The sequence below is a fragment of the Panthera uncia genome, assembly GCF_023721935.1.
Source record: "Panthera uncia isolate 11264 chromosome C1 unlocalized genomic scaffold, Puncia_PCG_1.0 HiC_scaffold_3, whole genome shotgun sequence".
NCBI classification, from domain to species: Eukaryota; Metazoa; Chordata; class Mammalia; order Carnivora; family Felidae; genus Panthera; species Panthera uncia.
The window spans coordinates 17,377,119-17,396,293 of NW_026057584.1; the positions used below are offsets into that span (position 1 = coordinate 17,377,119).

At 41.0% G+C, this 19,175-nt stretch overlaps 1 pseudogene; it reads left to right on the top strand.

The window, feature by feature from the left end:
* The first annotated feature begins 243 nt into the window (after positions 1–243).
* LOC125911355 (60S acidic ribosomal protein P1-like) lies at positions 244–18,132 on the top strand (annotated as a pseudogene).
* Positions 18,133–19,175: the final 1,043 nt, after the last annotated feature.

Consider the following 19,175-nt stretch of genomic DNA (forward strand, 5'->3'; position numbering starts at 1 on the left):
GTAGTGATAGCAAAGGGGAAGAAGGGTCCTCCCCCCCCCCCTTTCTTAGCTCCTCACCTCTAACCAGTTCTACCACCCTGGACACTTCCAGATCCTTGTGGATCGGCATGGAGAAGAGGTGGAGAATGAGGGTCAAGAGAAGGGTAACAGAAAGCCCTCCAGGGTATCAACAATAGAAATCAGAAACAGGGAACAGACAAAGCAGTAGCAACAGAAAAGAAGAGGAGTCTTTGCAACTACGTAATGAAGGAGGCTTTCACCGGCGACTCGTCCAGCCTTGGGAACGTAGATGGCAATTGTGTAGAAAGCAACATCAGACAAGGCTGGAGCAAGAAAGTTGGAAGGATAAGCCCCTCCTCCTTAACATGAGGTTCGGAATGCCCTTGTAAATATTTCTTTTTCCCCATGAAGGATGATACCTTTAACATCTTTATCTTCTGTCCTGACTCAATCCCTTTGTGCATAGAACGAGACGTTACTACCTTCCACAAACACAATTGCCCAGTTACATAAAGTTCTCGACTCCCGGTCAGATTCCAGTCTGAGGAAAACTTTTGCCAAGAAGACAAGTGTCCAAACAGCCTTGGGCTACCAAGCAAGGTGTGTTTGTGTTTTTAGAGAACACCAAGTGAGAACCCCAGGGAAAGCGCAATCCTCACAGGCTCTAGAACTCACACCCTGACCCCGTGATCCAACACCTTGGTTTCATTTCCTGTGCACCCTCCTACTCACTTTAATTAAGGGAAAGCAATTTCTCAACTTTTATTAAAAGATAAACTTGATGTATTTCCCAGAACTATAGTTGTGTCAATTAAATTCTCTTTCATTGCAGGCTACTTAGGTGTGTAGCCAGTAAGTCACATGACCTAAGTATCCCTTTCACTGCCTCCATTTTTCCATCATAGCACACATAGACATGAAACACAAACACATGTTTCCAAAACCCAAGGCTCTCTGGCTTCAGGGTGAGGAAAGTATTATTTTTGTTTAATTTTGTGTCCTTGCCACCTCCAAACACACACCCTACCCTACACAATTCTGTAAATTCCTTTTCTTCCTCCGATTCCATCTTCCTGCCCAAATGCCCACCAACAAAGTCTCCAGGCCCAGAAAGTATAGTGAAAGTTCCTCCTCCATCCAGGAATCCTGGGAAGGACCACAATCCCAGAGCCATGCCTCGTTACCATGTCGCCTGCACCAGTGAGGTCTTGACCCCATTTGTGCAGCAACACTGGGATTTCATTCAATAGTCTAGTAACGGTCCTGAGAGGATATGCTGTTGCCCTTGCTTCTGGTGCCAATATGGTGGTCTTGAGTCCCTCTGGTGTCAGCGTCAGCTGTCCCCAGAGGGACCATAATAACCACAGTATCCAAGAGGCTGCATGTACCTTTTGACTTCTTCTCCATCTTGGTATCACCCATAGTTACATCAAGAAGCTCTAAGTAGCAACCCCACCCCCACCCCCATCCCAGCTCCCCAAGTTTCGAATTTCTCCTGCTTTTTTTTTTCATATATCTCACTTTGCAGGGCCCAAGCACAGACGTGCAGCACAGAACCGCCTAAAGACAATTTCAACCAGAGAAACAACGCTTTCGTTATTGATCTGTTCATTTGGCACTTACTAAGAGCCCACAATCTGCCCACCCCAGTTCCTTGCACCGGATTTACAGGGGTGTACAGGACAAGACCCTGCCTGCAGACCTGTTAATCTGGTGGCAACACAGCTGAATAATGACAGCAGTGTGAAGAGTGTTAGGGTCAGGGAGAGCCAGAGGCAGGTGAAGGTCCAGCATGGGGCTATGAGCAGGGCTCTGAACTCTGGCCCTATCATTCACTAGCTCTGTGGTCCGGATAATTTACTTAATCTCCCTGTACCTCAGTTTTCTCATCTGAAAAATTCTACTGACATCTGGACTTTTGGAAGTAGTGACTAGGGTAAAAATGCATAAGAATCAATTCTGTTTTACTAACTTTGTGAAGTGACTTTAGCTAATCTACTTATAACAGTATACTTTTAACTGCTACTATAAATACATTAGCAAGTAATTATTATTAATGTGTTTTTTTCAAAATATGTAGGATTATCTTTAGTTGCTGGAAATCATGAGAAACAAAGTATTATAAAATAAGCATTAAAACCATAACCCTATTTGAGAGGTGATTAGATATGCAGGAAAAAGAATATTATCTTTAAAAAAATGATACACGCCCCCCAGGAAAGCTTAGTGTAAAGAGAGTCTGTCTGACCTCGGCCCTCTGTTATTTCTACATGGTAACAAGGACTCTGATAGGTTTGAGACAGTGGGTGGAGAATATTGAACCTGATCTTTTTGTCTTGTGCATATCAACACAACTGTTTGGTAGCCTGCTTTTTTGGCTGTCCAGACAGCTGCGGTCCTATTGGGTAGACCTAGGAGGTCTGTGATGACAAAGTAATTACAACTCCTGTAACAGCAGAAATACATGTTTTATAGCAACTCATTTACTCCACACCAGTGATTTATTACATTTGTATGTGCACACATTTAAGTTTGCCATGACACGAGGATGCTCGGTAATTAATTTGCCAACATAGTTTTGTGTAACGTAATCCAGCCACGCTAAACGCACCACATTTAATAAAGGAAAGCGCTTAGACAGAACTCTGTTCTGCAAAGCCATTTGGTGTGATGGTGAAACGTCAGAAAACCAAAGCAGGAATGTGAAGCAGGAAGCTGAAATCTAAAACAGTGCTACAAATCCCAAAGAGCCCGCCTGTTTGAGCCGTGAAGACTTCCCACCCCAAATGTCAGTGTTCTTGCGTTACATAAAACTGAGTGGCCTCCTGGGAACCTGAAGAGAAATAAAGGAACGTGATTTCTTGTTCTTTCAGCTGACCTACAAATTCAAACACGAACTATTAGAGGAGATCACTTGGAATGGAGACATTTGAAGTTCTGGGAGTGCTTCTATTTTGAGCTTCGCTTCTCAGAAGTGACATCATTGTTGGTAGAGCTTACCTCTCCGTGAGAGCTGACAGTTGCCATCTCAGTTCATGAGTGAAATTATTTGTGTTTAGCTTGTTTAGAAAGAAAAAGGGATTCCCATTTTTGTCTTTCTAGATAATACTCGTGATATGCTCTTTTGAGTGGAACATCTCAGAGCAGACCATTTTTCCTCCCTATAATTAATTGCTGCTGAATTTTTTGTTACCTAGATAAGTTCTTTTTTTTTTTAAATAATATTTGAGATCAAAAAGAATCAGATCACTGTCTGTATATGAAACAAATAGTTGCAGGGATGATAATCTATAATAGTGCTGCCTGGGGGCACTTGCGTGGCTCCGTCGGTTGAGTACCTGACTTCGGCTCAGGTATGATCGGCTTATGGGTTCGAGCCCCACTTTGAGGTCTGTGCTGACAGCTCAGAGCCTGGAGCCTGCTTCAGATCCCGTGTCTCCCTCTCTTTCTCCCCCTCCCCTGCTCACGCTCTGTCTCTCTCACTCTTGAAAATAAATAAATAAATAAATAAATAAATAAATAAATAAATAAAATAGTGCTGCCTGAATATCCCCTCATGGTTAAAAGTGCTTCAGATAAAGATAGACAGATGCTCACCTCTTCTTCCACACCGTCCACCTACGCACACAGTCCCTACACACTTCATCCCACCCTCTGTCCACACATCCTCCCTCTGCATGTGCGGAAAATGACCCGCCATCCCTTCCAATATTTGGCACCTATTTCACCAGGGTTGTCCGGAGACTAGCCTATGTAAATTAGTCTGGGAAAAGAGCAACAAATTCCACCTCCTGACGAATGCCATTGCATATCTCCTAGAGAAGTCTTTCGTGATTTATGTCCCTCCCCTGCCCTTATTGACTTGTCTTGTCTTTTGCTAATTGGAATTCCTTCTTGTGTTGATCCAAAAATGCTTGTTTTCTATATTCATTGCCTCCAAATCACTCTGCACATTCTTCAAAAGGCCACATGTCCAGTGTCCCATCTATAATGCTGACCAAGATACTCCCACCCTTCATTATGCCGTACCGTCATTGCAGAAATCTAAAATCTGGAAAGGTATGCAGATTCTTACATTCCACTGATGCCAAAAACATGCTTTTGTAATCAGAAAAAAAACATCAAATAGCAGGTAAATATGTTTACAGCAGCAAATTTGAGACTTAAAGGTGTTGGGAGAGTGTCACTGTAAAGATATTGGTGTGTTTCCAGTCCTTATTTCTGAAGGAGGTGGATAAACACATCACGTTGTCAAGTTCCTACACCAACTAAATACAGCCCCATGCAATGAATAAGAATTGCAACCATTCTTCAATGACATTTAGAAGCATTTTGTATACTTAAACTACTCAATCTTTCCACCTAGAAATACGTCCCTATGTTTATTTGTTTGAGTTAAGTCCCTCAGAGAAATTCTATCATTTTCTGAATAAAACTGAAAAGTTCCCACACTCTTCAAAATCTTTTTTCTGAGCATTTTTATATCTTTGCTCTTGTGAATGGAATCCAGTCTTCCTATTTTCCACACAGGTTATGGCTGGTGTATTTGAGAGATATTATGCTTTATCTATTAATGTTTTTACTGAACCGTAATTAGTCCTAATGGTTCTTCAGTCAAGCCCACATTTTTGCCAGGTGAGAACAAAGATGGAGACATGAATGCCAAACAACCAAAAATGCGAGAGAAGACAGAAGCAAAGAAAAGATAACATTCAAGATGTTGGGACGGCCTCCTTGGTCTATGTGTACGTATAGATAGACAAGGAGAAGTTGAATGATATTTTTGGCCTTCTGTTTTGGCACGTCTTTGGATGCCCAGCTTACATTGTTAGTGTATGCCACGTGATAAGTTCCCAATTAATGTTTGTTAAAAGAGTGAATATAAATTATAAAGCAGAATTTGAACAAATGAGAAGTCATACCCACCTTGTATTCACAAAAGCACTAGCTTCCTCTGTATACAAAAGAGCAATGGTGGGGAATCTACCCCCATAAAAGGCAAAAGAATGCCGAATTGCTCAAACAGGGGCACTAATCCATGAATTCCGTTTGGTGCTGACAGATCTGGGATCTTAAATGGTGACATACATCAATTATGGACTCAAAGGTAAGTAAAATTCACATTTTGAATCAAGAATTTCAACAGAAACGAATCTGCCAAAGACGTGTGTTCTGGGATGAGTGGTTACTAGGAAATGGGGCAAAGGTCTTTGACATGATCACAGCAGCAGCGGGACACAGAGTAGGCACCACACAGGTCAGAGCCCACTCCCCTTATTTTAGGTGAAAGGCTAATCAAACTAGCCTTTTAAGGATAAGGGTGGCTGGGTGGCTCAGTCGGTTAAACGTCCAACTCTCAATCTCGGCTCAGGTCATGATCTCACCTTTTGTGAGTCTGAGCCCCGCATCAGCTTCTGCGCTGACAGGGAAGAGTCCACTTGGGATTCTCTCTCTCCCTCTCTCTCTGCCCCTCTCCCTCTCGTGTTTTCCTTCCCTCTCCCTCCCTCTCTCTCTCTCTCATAAATAAATAAATAGTGAAAACTACTAATTTGTTAACATAAAACTACATTCCTCTGGGTGAGGGTTACACCTTAAATGGCAATATGAGCATTTTCAGGTATTTTAAGATAATAAATAAACATGGGTTGAAAAGATATAATTATTATAATCAGTCATTAATTTAATTAAGCCACTCTAGTCTGTTCATTCTACAGAAGTTTGTCGTCCAAGGAAGTAAAGTTCTTAATAAACTCTCAGCTGTTAATCCTTCTAGATACCATAAGAAAGTGAAAACCTCTCAAATTCAACCAAAATATTTTGTTTTCCTGGGAAAACTTCCTAATTCCTAGGTTCATTAAGCTTGTTCATTTCTGGGCAATCTGTGCCCGCATGCGCACACGGGTGTGCACGCATGTGTGTGTGTGTGTGTGTGTGTGCGTGTGTGTGATTCGCAAGCTCAAAGAAAAGTCTCCATGAACCTGTTTCGAATTAATTTGTGCATCAATCTGTGCAGGAAGATTTCTTTATTTGATAAAAGAAGGTGGGGGGGAAGACATCACATTGACTTAAAAGTTTTGACTAATTTCTAACCGTGCCTGAGGAGTTTCCACTCTGTCATCCAATCAACAAAGGATTTGTGACTCTTTTCAGTGTGCCTGAGATTACACAGACAAATTACTTAAGAGCCCAAGGAGATTATCTCTAATTGGCATAAAAAGGATTTGGCATTAAAAACAAAACTCTCTGAAACTCTGACAGCGTTTGGTGCCCAAAGGGTAAGGCAGTGCCCCATGTGGAAACACTGTGGAAATAAATACATCAGCTATGATAGGTGGCCTTTTGAGGTCTTATTTAGAGTTGAGATTTACTTTGCTTTCACTGCTTCACAGCACCGTGTCATACTTGCTGAATGAGGGCAAATGATAGACACATCTTGGCAGACCCCCATCGTAATGCTTGCCTTTGTTATAGCTAATTAATTCTCATTATTTATGAAATACAAATACCAGTGCCCACTACAAGACAATATGAAATACTTGTTGTTTGGATAATGAAGAGGCCACAGATTGAAGACATTTGGGGAGGCAGGGAGAGGGGCAGAGAGATGAGGTTCGCACTAGCAGATAGGTAGGAATATGTAGCAGTGAATTTCACCAAGTATTTAGCTAATGCTTATAATACAAGTCACTGGATTAGGTAATGGGCTGCTATCAGAATCACTGTTCTCAATGGGTTTCAAATCCCAAGAAGAAAATAGGATAGGCTTGTCATAAAACTGAATAAAATCGCATGGAAAATGTAATAGAAAAATCCTACGAGAAAATTAACAAAGTTGGGTAAGCCATTAGAAATCATTTAATGAAAATCATTTGTTTTGTGGTTGAGGAAACTGAGGCCCAGAAAGACAAAGTGTCTTACTTATGGCCACACGGACAGCCAGTTAGTCTGGGCAAGAACACGGATTTAAAAAATTTTTTTTTATGTTTATTTATTTTTGACAGAGAGAGAGAGACAGAGCATGAGTGGGGGAGGGGCAGAGAGAAAGAGGGAGACACAGAATCTGAAACAGGCTCCAGGCTCTGAGCTGTCAGCATAGAGCCCGACGCGGGGCTCGAACTCACAGACCGCGAGATCATGACCTGAGCGAAGTCGGACGCTCAACCGACCGAGCCACCCAGGCGCCCCAAGAACACAGACTTTATATTCTTACCAGTATACCACACTGCCTTACAGGACATACGTACTAGCAAATAATAATATAAAAGATAAGTATATGAGTTTAGGAGAGAGAGTAATGTCTATAACAGTGTACTCAGAAAGAATTACTGAAGGGATAACTTTAAATATATAAAAGGCAAGCAAGTAAACAACAAAAATCAGACCTTGAAGAAAAGGCCCACCTTCAAAGAGCGAAATGGAAGGAAAGGGAGTGGGCCAGGGGAAGAACATGAGAATGGGCTTAGATGCGGGGGACAGAGCCATGCTTAGGACACAGTGGAGACTCGAGAGAAAGGGGGCACAGGGTTAAAGGAGCCCCATGTAAGGGCAGTGGGAGTGAAAAGATGCAGCAAACATCTCCCCCTTCGAATCCTCCAGGGCAAACTTTGGTTTTGGAATTCTCTGTTGAGGCCAAAGGTGCTCAATCAATCCAGTCCCCTACACACCCATGTTCCTTCCTAAACTTTTGGCTTTGCTCATGCAGATCTTTTCTTTAAGTTCAAGGGCAGATAGAAAGCCTTAAAGCCTTAAAATGTCCCGGATCCTAGGACCCACATAAGGCTCTGTTTCCTGAACCATGTGGAGTACTGGCTGAACTACAATCATATAGACTGGAAGCTTTTAACAGATAGATGTCATATCTTGCACTTACTGTGTGTCGTTGTGCATGGTCACAGCAATAGTAGGCATGCTGTGGGCCCTTAATTGCTTCTTGGCCAAATAATGAAAAAAAGCAGCTTTTCCAACGGACCTGTTCTCAAGTCCTTGTCGCATACTCACAGGTTGTCACCTTAGCGGCAAAATGATGATGGTGACGATGATAATGGTCAGGATGAGGACGCCAGTGGTGGTAGTGGTGGTGGTGACAGTCATCACACTAATGACAATAGCAGCTAACATTTCCTGGGGACTTTCAATATGCCAGTCACTCTTCAGAGCACTAACATGTATAACTCCATTTAACACTTGACAGAATCTTGAGATGCATACTGTTATAATCACTTTACAGTAGAAGAAAATTAGGCGCCAAATTCTGATCACAAAAAAAGCCCCCCAAAACTTTTATGCAGAAAGTTCCCTTTTATGGCTGTGACATATGGACTGGTGTTTATTTTAAATTCTGATTTCCATAAGATAATTGGGGTTAAATATTCTTTTCTTTAAACAGTACTCCAGGGGCACCTGGGTGGCTCAGTCGGTTAAGCGTCCGACTGACTTCAGCTCAAGTCATGATCTCGCGTTTTCCTGAGTTCGAGCCCTGCATCGGGCTCTGTGCTGACAGCTGGGAGCCTGAAGCCTGCTTCGGATTCTGTGTCTCCCTCTCTCTGTTCCTCCCCCGCTCGCACTCTGTCTCTCTCTCTCTCTCTCTCAAAATGAATAAAGATGAAAATAAAAAGAGTATTCCATGCATACATTGTTTCTCTCCTTCCACATGAAGCAGGTAGGATAGTTAAAAAATGTTAACCACCCATAAGGCAGGAATATCAGACTTTAACTATAGATTTTTGACTCTCAGCTCTGTGTGGAAGGGCATCCTATTAGATTATGGCTCTGTCTTATCCCGCACCACCACTCTTGCCCCTAGAGTAAGAAGAGTAACGTATCTTACCGGAAGGTTTAGGAGAAGGATCTGAGCATGTGTGGTTCGGCGCCTTCCTCTTCCTTTTCATAACAGCGCATCTGGAAACTTGGATCACCTCTTCCAACCTCAGTTTAACAGAGTGGACCCAGCTGACGAGCTGGGGGAGAGCCACAGTTGGAGGTGTGTAATTCTAAAGTTCAGTATTAAGTAGTACAGGGTTGCCACATACCCAAACCAAGATTTCAACAGCTCCGCTGGATACGCAACTGACATTTTGGTCCCTATGTGCTAGACTCCTTGTATAGCTCTCATTGGTTCTGCAATTGCTCGTGGCAGATGGGTGCTTCCTAAAAACTGAGCCATGAACCAAAAGATGCCTCTACATAGAAGAGAATTTGCAATAAGAATGCAAACTTAAACTTAAGTACAAAGCTTTAATTCTGTATTTAGCACATAATTTTGCTAAGCGATATTTTATTTAATCCTTGAATTCCAGGAATGGGACTACCCTCGAATCTATTACATGAAATGCTTTCATATAAATTATATCGTTGAAGAAACAGTTTGGACTCTCTGGCAATGTATCCACACCTGTTGGTACAGTTCTTTCTTTCCCAGTAGGATGGGTGTACCACTAAGAAGATTATACCAGATAAATACTTTGGTTGGTTTGTTTGTTTGTTTTTAAAGCTTATTTATTTATTTTGAGAAAGAGAGAGCGCAAGCGAGCAGGGGAGGGACAGAAAGAGGGGGAGAGAGAATCCCAAGCAGTCTCCACACTGTCAGCGCATCAGCATGGGGGCGGGAGTGAGGGGGAGGGGAAGTGTGCTCAAAATCACAAGCCCTGAAATCATGACCTGAGCCAAAAATGAAAAGTCAGAAGTTTAACCAACTGAGCCACCCATTCACCCCCCAAATACTTATTAGCAACATGAAATGACAAACCTAACCTAAGAAAAGACTCTCTGTTAACGAGTAAATGTCATTCTCAAATGTTTCTGTATTAAGAGATCACACTAGAATCTACTATAATAGTACCTATTATAATGTTATGCTATGTCAACCATACCCATATCGCCACAGTTAAGGGGGCGATTTTTTTAATTTGTTTTCTTTAATAAAAAAATGATAATTCCTAGTTCTTTCATTTAAGAGAGACATTAGCAAAATGTAACAATGTTATGTTTGGGGATTCTTTTAACATTTTTAAGCCCCAGACTGGCAAGAACAAAGACTCACTTTGCTAACTAATGTATTAAATATGTTGTCTATTTATATAGTAATTGTTTGATGGAAAATTCATCTCTTTTGTTCCTTCTTATCTTTTCTTTCCTCTTGTCCATGCAGTATATTTATGAATTATGCATGTGAACATAATTAAAAGTAACAATTGGTGAATTGTACTCCATGGACATTGTTCCATGTTTCAAGTCTTATTTAGACTGAATCAAATTTATGCAAAGAGAAGAGCTTATAATTAAATTCATCACCATCTTTCCTGGGAAGGTTTCTTTTATGTAAAATGCATTGCTTGCTAGAGGCTGTTTTTCTGACCAAAGGCTTTGCGCGGCATCTTTAAAAAAAAAATCAGTGGATAATTTAACAGCGCCCCCCATCCCTTTCTCCAGATGAAAGTTTCATGTAACTGGTTATCCATCATCCTTGATCTCTACAGTTTGGTTAGTCTGAAGACCATGTAGAACGTTCAAGAATCCACTCCCACTGTGGTTCTGTTATTTGCAAATGAGGAACAGATACAATATGGCAAATGGTCGAATGAGATCAATTCTTAAAATGTTCTCCTTTGATTACTCTCAGGAGCTCCCGCAGTCACTTTTCATCTTTTGTTTGCTTGTTTGTTTTCATGTTTTAGTACAAGAATCCTGGAAAAGGAAAGAGACAACCGAGACTCTTAGAAAGACCATCCACAGGAATATTTTATTCTATAAGGAAAGAAAAAATAAAAAATAAAAAGGATTACTGCAAACATTAGCCCGACTCCACACTTCTTTCTTCCCCATTCACATTTCTCAAAGTATTCTTTCTTTAGGAAAATACCTTTTATTAAGTGATTCTGTTATTTTAAGCTACGATCCAAACCCCCAGTTTAGTGTCGCGAGCACACGTACCGAGAATCATCTACACTCCACCATCTATTAAAGCCGAGAATATTCCTCGCAGAGCCTGTCCCCATATTTTACTAGCACATACCTGGATAGTCTTTCTCTGTGTTGACCTAGGTCATCCTTAGCAATTTCCTTCTCTACACTTATTATTCTCCTGAAACAGAAAATCCCTCTGTAAAGATACCACATGATGAATTTGTAGGAAGGAACTGACTATTCCCTTTCACTGTCAACAAACAATCATTTCTGATTCAAAGTCAATTTCTCTGCAGTGTGACAATGTCATGGGATGGATAGATCTGAAGAAACGTCAGATTTTCTCTTAGACTCAGGGAAGAATGTGAGGTGCAAGCACTGTAGCTTGGCCTGCTGTTTTTAAACGTAGTTTGATATTCTCTTCCCTTCCTCCCTCTGCTCTTCTCTTCTCCCATGACTTGAAAAATGTCACATTTAAAAGCTTTGGCTGGCCCACGGTGTCACCCCCTGATCCATCATCATCTTCTCAGCTCATCTTTCTCTCTATTAAATAGAAGATATTTATATTTCTAGATGAAATGGGAGAAACCTAGGCCTGATGAACAGCTTCCTGTTGTCATTATTACCGGGTAGGATATGATTGGAGGGAGTTCAGCCATGATCTACTGTTATTGCCTTCTGTTGTGCTGACTGGAAACAATCACTCCTAACCACATACTGTACAGTTTATTTTTAAGAATTAAACTGTTAATTAAAGAGACGGATAATGAAGACAGGAAGCATGCCCCGAAAGGTGGTGACAGATGTCACAGGCTGCAGGTGCTAACGTCTGTTGAGAAGATACATGAATTTCTTAAATTATCTCATATCTCCAAATAGTTGAATGAAGTCAATGATTGTAGATCTTGGGGGACAGAATCAGTTGTTTGAAACAAGCACTGCCTCTATTTACAACGGACCCCCCTTGGAGATGGGAAAGGCAGCAATTTTCCACCAGATTCTGGAGCGTGGCCATATTGTGGCCCTTTGAAATGTCCCAACAAGTTCAGGAGATGACCTTAGGAGATACCCAAACATGGCATTAAATACTCTGAATCACATAGTGAGAAAAACGTTATTTTATTTTTAGTCTTTCTTCTTATATCCAAGAGTCAGTCTCGGGTAGTTGGAGTATTTCTTTAACATCACCCATCATGGGCTAATCTTCCTTTTTCATAGAGAGAAAAGACTCTGAACCTTCTGATAGTACCCGGGTACAATTTAGGAATATCAGTTTACATTTTATTTGCTTTGTCATTATCTTCCATTTATTATAAGCAAAACTTATTGCATTTGTGGTAATCATATGAAGTTTCCTTTTAAAATAAACTAGTTTAAGAGAAAGGGAGGAAAGAAGACAGAAAGAGAAGGAGAGAGAGAAAGAGAGAAAGAAAGAAAGAAAAAGAAAGAGAGAAAGAGAGATGTCAATTTAAATAAATATATAGCTAGTAGTAGACATGATACGCATATGTAACAAAATAATTCAAGAAGAAAAGACCTAATGTGAGCACGTGGAAAAAAATTGTTAAGGTTTTATACAAATGACTGAAGTTTGGCAAAGGCTGGTCTAGCAGGGATTTGTGTCAAAAACCAAAGGACTCAAGTAAGTCCCAAGTGCGATGCTAAAGATATCATAGAAAAATATGGAAATGAAACCGGTATTAAGCCTACAAGGAAAAACCGCCCGGTGTTTCAAGAGCTATTTTTAGAGTGTCTAAGACCTGTTGTTTATTAAAGACATTGGTTTTCTTTATTCCAAAGAAAAAAGAAAGAACAAAAGGTGTTCAACAAAAGTAAGTAAAACAGGAGTTAACAAAATTTGATCCCTTGCCTCCCATACATTCTATTCAAAGTGACTCATCCTGAAACTTACAAAAACAAGTGAATTTTGACTGGAAATAGAAGGTCAAAAGTCAGGGATTTATTTTCAGTTCATTGGACACTTGGTAGAGGGATGGATAAGGCTGTCTGATAGAGAGGACTAGAGCCTGCTTTGAAAGACCCTGATCTGGGGAAGAGGATTTTCTCTTCTTTTTTGGAGCCATCACCACCCTAGGCTCTCCAGCCTCTAAGACCTCAGAGGTTGTGTTAACCGCTGTATCTCCAGGGTCTAATTCATGTCTTGCCTATAGCGGGCACTCAGAAGTCTTGAACGAGGGAATAAATGAATGAACAAAGGCACTGGGTCTCCATATAGGACCCATTCGAGTGAAATGCAACGAGAGGAAAGAAAAAAGCACTTCCTCCCTCAGAAAAGAGTAACCAAACTCCTGAAGTCGACAATTTGTTTTTTCTTCCCTCTGTTAACCTTAAAACTGAAGGTCATAATCAATGCAGTTCAGCCATCCGCTTTACACTCAGTGCACGAGTTTTGTTCATCCCTCTGTGAAGCTGAAAAGATTATAATGAAAATGCCCAAAGAAAGAAGGGAGGGACAATTGTAAATAGTTTTCTCTGAAAACTGGTATCAGCATTTTCTCATAGCCTTGCATTTATTCAGACGAAAATGACAAATGTATTACAATGAATAGATGAGATCTTTCTGTCTGGATATGGCATAAAAATAAAACAATACTGTACTGATTTTTGTCTCTGAGTATTGTCTTCCTCGTCCAATTGCTGAACGTTGGCAGAGCTGTTAACACCATTGATAGGAAACAAAGCAAAACTTGGGAGAGATTCTGCAGCCCGGGGCTTGTGAATGTCTGGGATTTACAGCTCAGCTTGATAACGCTGTCAGACTCTTCTGGCTTCAATATCCTGCCAGCTACCATGGGGGCTTTTTTCTCTTCATGAAAGCGCACCTTTCCCTGAAGGTCACACATTTACAGTTTCTTAAAGAGATCCCTACTGGTCATGGGACTCCTTTAGGTTTGAGGAGCCTCCTGGGTGCTTTGAAGTATGGCTTCTTGCACGCTGCCCTGCAGCCCCCAGGAATGGAGCTAAAAACCAGAGAAATGGACTGTTCCGAATTGAAAGGACCCCCGGCATTCCACCACGGAGTCCCTTCTACCTTCTTCCCAGAGCCCCCCGGTCTAGCTGCCACTGAAAACTTCTCACCAGCTTTCGGGAAGACATCAACCCACCTTCGTGAAAGTTTTATGCATGCTTAAATATATCCTAAGCAGGCATGAGGGCAATTAAATCAGGTCTGTATCATACAGCACTCTGGATAGATAACCAACTTAAAATATTCCCCAGCCTGTGCCCTACATTTGAGTTTTTAATATGAGCACGGTAACTTTTCCCATTCTGGAAGTGATCGGCAAGAGTCCAATCATCCCCCACTGCTCCCCAAACCACTGGCAGGAGGGAGCTTCATTTCCTGATGAATCATCCAAACCGACCCTGGAGAGCTTTCCAGGCCAAATGAGCCAAGGCCAAGTTCTCTCAGCACTCGGTGCCTGCAATCATTCACATCATGAAAAAGGAAGTGAGAGCCTTGTTCTGTGGATGATTTGGGGGTGTGCTTCTGTTACCTTTCTCCTGGTTTTCCTTGGTCTCTTGTTTTATCCTCTTTGGCCCATCGTGCAAGGAGACTGCAACTTTTAAGGCCTGCGATATCTTTTCAAAGGAGCCTGAGTAAGAGGACTCTTCAGGGATGGTGACCTGGCTGAGATACCCACGGAAAATCACCCAATATTGCAAGATTCCCATCAGAGGCAGCAGAGTGTCCTGAGAAGAACACAGGCATTGGAATCAAACAGATGCGGATGTGATGCCAAGCTTTCCTCACCTTAGCTACACAGCATACTTTGGAACTCTATTTTCTCATTCGTAAGTGGGAAGAAGGGACATGATGTACATAAAGTATCTCGTATATAGATGCCAACTGTGATCATGGTACTGTCTCAGTCCTTTATCCATGAGAAAGAATATTTTTTGAAGTATATTTTGTCCTACTCTGTCCTACTCTGTTTTGTCCTACTCTTTCCTACTCTGTTTTGTCCTACTCTGTTTCCAAACAGAATCTGCTTGATTCTGCCTTGAACATACAAGGTTTTTCTAGCTTTTCAATTAATTCCCCTGGAATTAAAGTTTATGAGAACAAGTCATTCTTTTCCTAATTGCTGTGTTACCAGCTACTAGACCATTACTTCGCACACAGTTGTAGCTCAAAATAGCTGTTGGTAGGTCCACTTAATACTCAACGTTTTGAGCAATACTGTTCCTTCAGGTAGAATCAGAATTCCTTCCCAGAATCCCAGAGGCTCACATTTGAGACTGCTGATCTCTTTCAGGCTGTGTCCGCTATCTCCAACCAGATTGGAGTCTTTGGACAGCAAGAATGTCTCGCGTTTCTTTAGTTACCTCCTGGCCAGCACATCAGACACAGCCAGGATAGGTTAATATTGACCCTGACAAATTCTTCTTATAAGAAACTGCTGTGGCTTTGGGAGATATCTCCTCCAAGTCTTATTTCTGCCAAGGCACTTGGTTTTTCTTATTTGCAATTAATTACAGACTCTACATTGTCATTCTAACCTCTCCGCTTATTGGATACTATAAAAAATTTCCAATTCAGTCGATACACACACACACACACACACACACACACACACCCATAAAACTAAAATGGACTTTTTAATTGGGATTCCTTTTAAAAAGGCAAATAGTAGTCTACTTTTTACTCCCTGTTTAGTTTTTTTGGAGTTACTAGCAGTATTTTTATTTTTTGCAAGGTGTATCAATTATCCTCACGATAGAAGATGCATCCTGAAGAAACATCAGAGCTTCTGAAAACTCCACTCCCATCCTTCTGACTTCATTGGGAGACCTCTGAGGAATCAGAATTGCTATTTAAAGTGTACATACTCCCATAATTCATCTTTCTCCTACTGCTGCAGAGTAAAGCCGTGATGATCAATCACTTAGAGATGAATCCACCTTTTCCCTCCTTGACTGAAAATGAGGAAATAGCAATGAGCATGCATCAAATATTGACTACAGAGATAAGAACTGTGTTCTGTGGGGGAAAAAATGCTTTTTCAGTATTATGCTCATGACATATTTAGGACATCTATTTTATCATTTTTTTTGGCCATACAGATCCCCTTCTAAAACATGCTTGGAATATCAAGGAATGATTTTATGTATCTATCACATAAGTATATCTGGATAATCAATTCATACCCATTTCCCATGGCTTTTGAGACAGTCTCTCATGTGAAGGAGTCAGCATTTCTAACATCTTTCTTCCCATAGGGATGAATATGAAGCCAGAAGAATCTTGTCAGAATATCCGCAGGTTTCTTCGACACATTTCCTTTCCTACCCTAGCCCCTTTCAAACCTAATTCAAGGACAAACACACATTCCTCAGAAACATGTGGAGGACACACAGCAAGGATACTGCTTTGAATGGAAGTTTCTGTTGGATAGACCAAAGGGGCAATTGTTCTTACCACCCTTAAGAAGTGTTCTCATTCCTCTTCTATGGCTGGAAAAGAAAAAGCTTCTGCTATATTTCACTTCGATAAAGGACAGTTTCAACTCACAAAAGGCAAGTGGGACCAGAACAGGATAAAGTAAGAGTGACCCACTAACATAGTGTCAGAAATTGGCAAACTCTTTTCAAAAATCAAAAACTCAAAGTTAATAGCGGTTATATTCAAATAAAAGTCTGTAGAGTACTTCTGCTTCTGGACAAAATTAAAAAGAAGGGATTGACTTTATCTCCCACCTGAAACTACTAAGGAAACTGGACAAAATATATGAAATAATGTTCTTCAAGACCCTGAGTATTAGCCAACAAAGGATAGCAATTCCTGAGAAACAGGATACAAATAAAGTGAGCCCTAAGACTGCCTTAGCTCACTGCCTTAAAGAGTTTCCAGGCTGTGGTATAGAGAAGGAGAACCCAAGTGATCCCAGGAGACTCTCTAAGTTGAGAGAACGGAGCTGAGAGTTTCGGGACACCAATGTTGCCAGCATTCACATGCTAGAGAAGAGAGAGTTGCAGAGAGAGAACTCTGGAGATCTGCAAAGGATTCTCCTTGGCAATTCAGAAAAGTAATGATCAGTGCAATACACATGAAAAGCTACCAAAAGTCAGGGAAAGAACCACTTAAAACAATCAGAAGTAATGGTACCCTGTGTTCATAAAAGCCTGGGAACAGTCCGTTTTCACCAGCCAGCCTGGAAACCCCATAGTTCACAGATCGTTGCATAGAGTACCCAGGAGATTTTTTGGCTCTGTAGGGGGAATGATTAGTCCCAGACTAAATAATACACTTGCACTACCTAGCAAGTCTAAAATGCAAGAATCAAACTATTACCAAGTAACTTACCTGTGCCCCAGAACAAAGTTGAAAAACAATTATAAGTAGGGGCACCTGGGTGGCTCAGTCGGCTGAGCGTCCCACTGCATCTCAGGTCATGATCTCACAGCTCGTGAGTCTGAGCCCCACGACGGGCTCTGTTCTGACAGCTCGGAGCCTGGAGCCTGGAGTCTGCTTCAGATTCTGTGTCTCCCTCTCTCTCTGCCCCTAACCCACTCGTATTCTGTCTTTGTCTCTCTCAAAAATAAATAAACATTAAAAAAATTATAAGTACATGAAAGTATCCAGCATGCAGCAAGGTAAAATTCGCAATATCATCATCCAATAAAAAATAAAGAAAATAAAAATAAAGAAAAACAGACGAGGCACACAAAGAAGCAGGAAAAACAAGGCCCACGATAGAGGAAAAATTAACCAAAACAAAGCCCAAATGATAAGGATGTTAAAATAGGGGACAAGCCCTTCTGAGGAAGCCAAGGCTTGTGTTGGGGTGAGGCCCTCCTTTCATCCAGCGACTTGGAACCAGTGCCCACTCAGCACACCCAACACCGCGCCAACAACACCATCTCCATGTCTGAGCTCGCCTGCATCTATTTGACCCTCATCCTGCATGACATGAGGTGATGGTCCTGGAGGATAAGATCAATGCCCTCATTAAAGCAGCGGGTGTAAATGTTGAAACTTTCTGGCAGGTCGGTCTTGTTTGCATAGGCCCTGGCCAATGTCAACATGGGGAGCCATATGCAGTATAGGGGTTGGTGGACCCCCCCCAGCAGCTGGTTCTGCATCAGCAGGAGGTCCTTCCCCCTCCACCACTGCTGCCCCAACTGAGGAGAAGAAAGTGGAAACAAAGAAAGAAGAATCAGAGGAGTCTGAGGATGACATGAGCTTTGTTCTTTTTGACTAAATCTCTTCCATAACCTGTTCAATAGAAAACTGAACTCTTAAAAAAAAATTAGCAGACAAGGATATTAAAATAGCTATTATAACAATATGTCTCATGTTCCAAAAAGTAAGCAGAAAAAGGGAGATTTTTTTTAAAAGATCCAAATTGAACTTCCAGAGGTGAAAATTACAATGCCTGAGATGAAAAATATACTGGATGAGATTTATGGCAGACTGGATATTGAAGAAGAGATTAGTGACTTCGAAGACACAGCAATAGAGAAAAAAAAGTTTAATAAAACAAAGAAAAAAACAATTTTCATTTTTTAATGTTTATTCTCTCTTTGAGAGAGAGAGAGTGAGACAGGGCATGAGCAGGGGAGGGTCAGATAGAGAGGGAGACACAGAATCCAAAACAGGATCCAGGCTCCAAGCTGTCAGCACAGAGCCTGATGCAGAGCTCAAACTCACAAATGGTGAGATCATGACCTGAGCTGAAGTCGGATACTTACCCAACTGACCCACCCAGGTGCCTCAAGAAAAAGACAATTTTTGAAATAAATAACCTTTCAGTGAACTTGGGACAATTTTTAAGCAATCCATCTAATATATGTTTAACTGGATTCATTGAAGGAAAAGAGAGATACATGGGGATAGAAGAAATACTTGAATGAGTAATAGCCAAAATTTCCTCAAATAGGAAAATATAAACCCACAGATCCAAGAAGCTCAATAAACTCTAAGTACAAAAACATGAAGAAAACTGTGCTAAGATACATAATATTTAAGTTGCTCAAGCCAAATGATAAAGAAAAAAATTTAAAACCAACTAGGGAAAAGAGACACATTACATGCAGAGGAACAAATATGAGAATGAGAGCAGATTTCTTATTAAACATAATTGGGGAGATAATGGAGACACATCCTTAAAACAATGAAAGGAACTGTCAGTCTAGAATCCTATATCCAGCAATATCATGTTTCAAAAATCAAAGTAAAATAAAAATATTTCCAGAGGTAGCTGGATGGCTCATTCAGTTGAGTGTCCAACTTTGGCTCAGGTCACGAT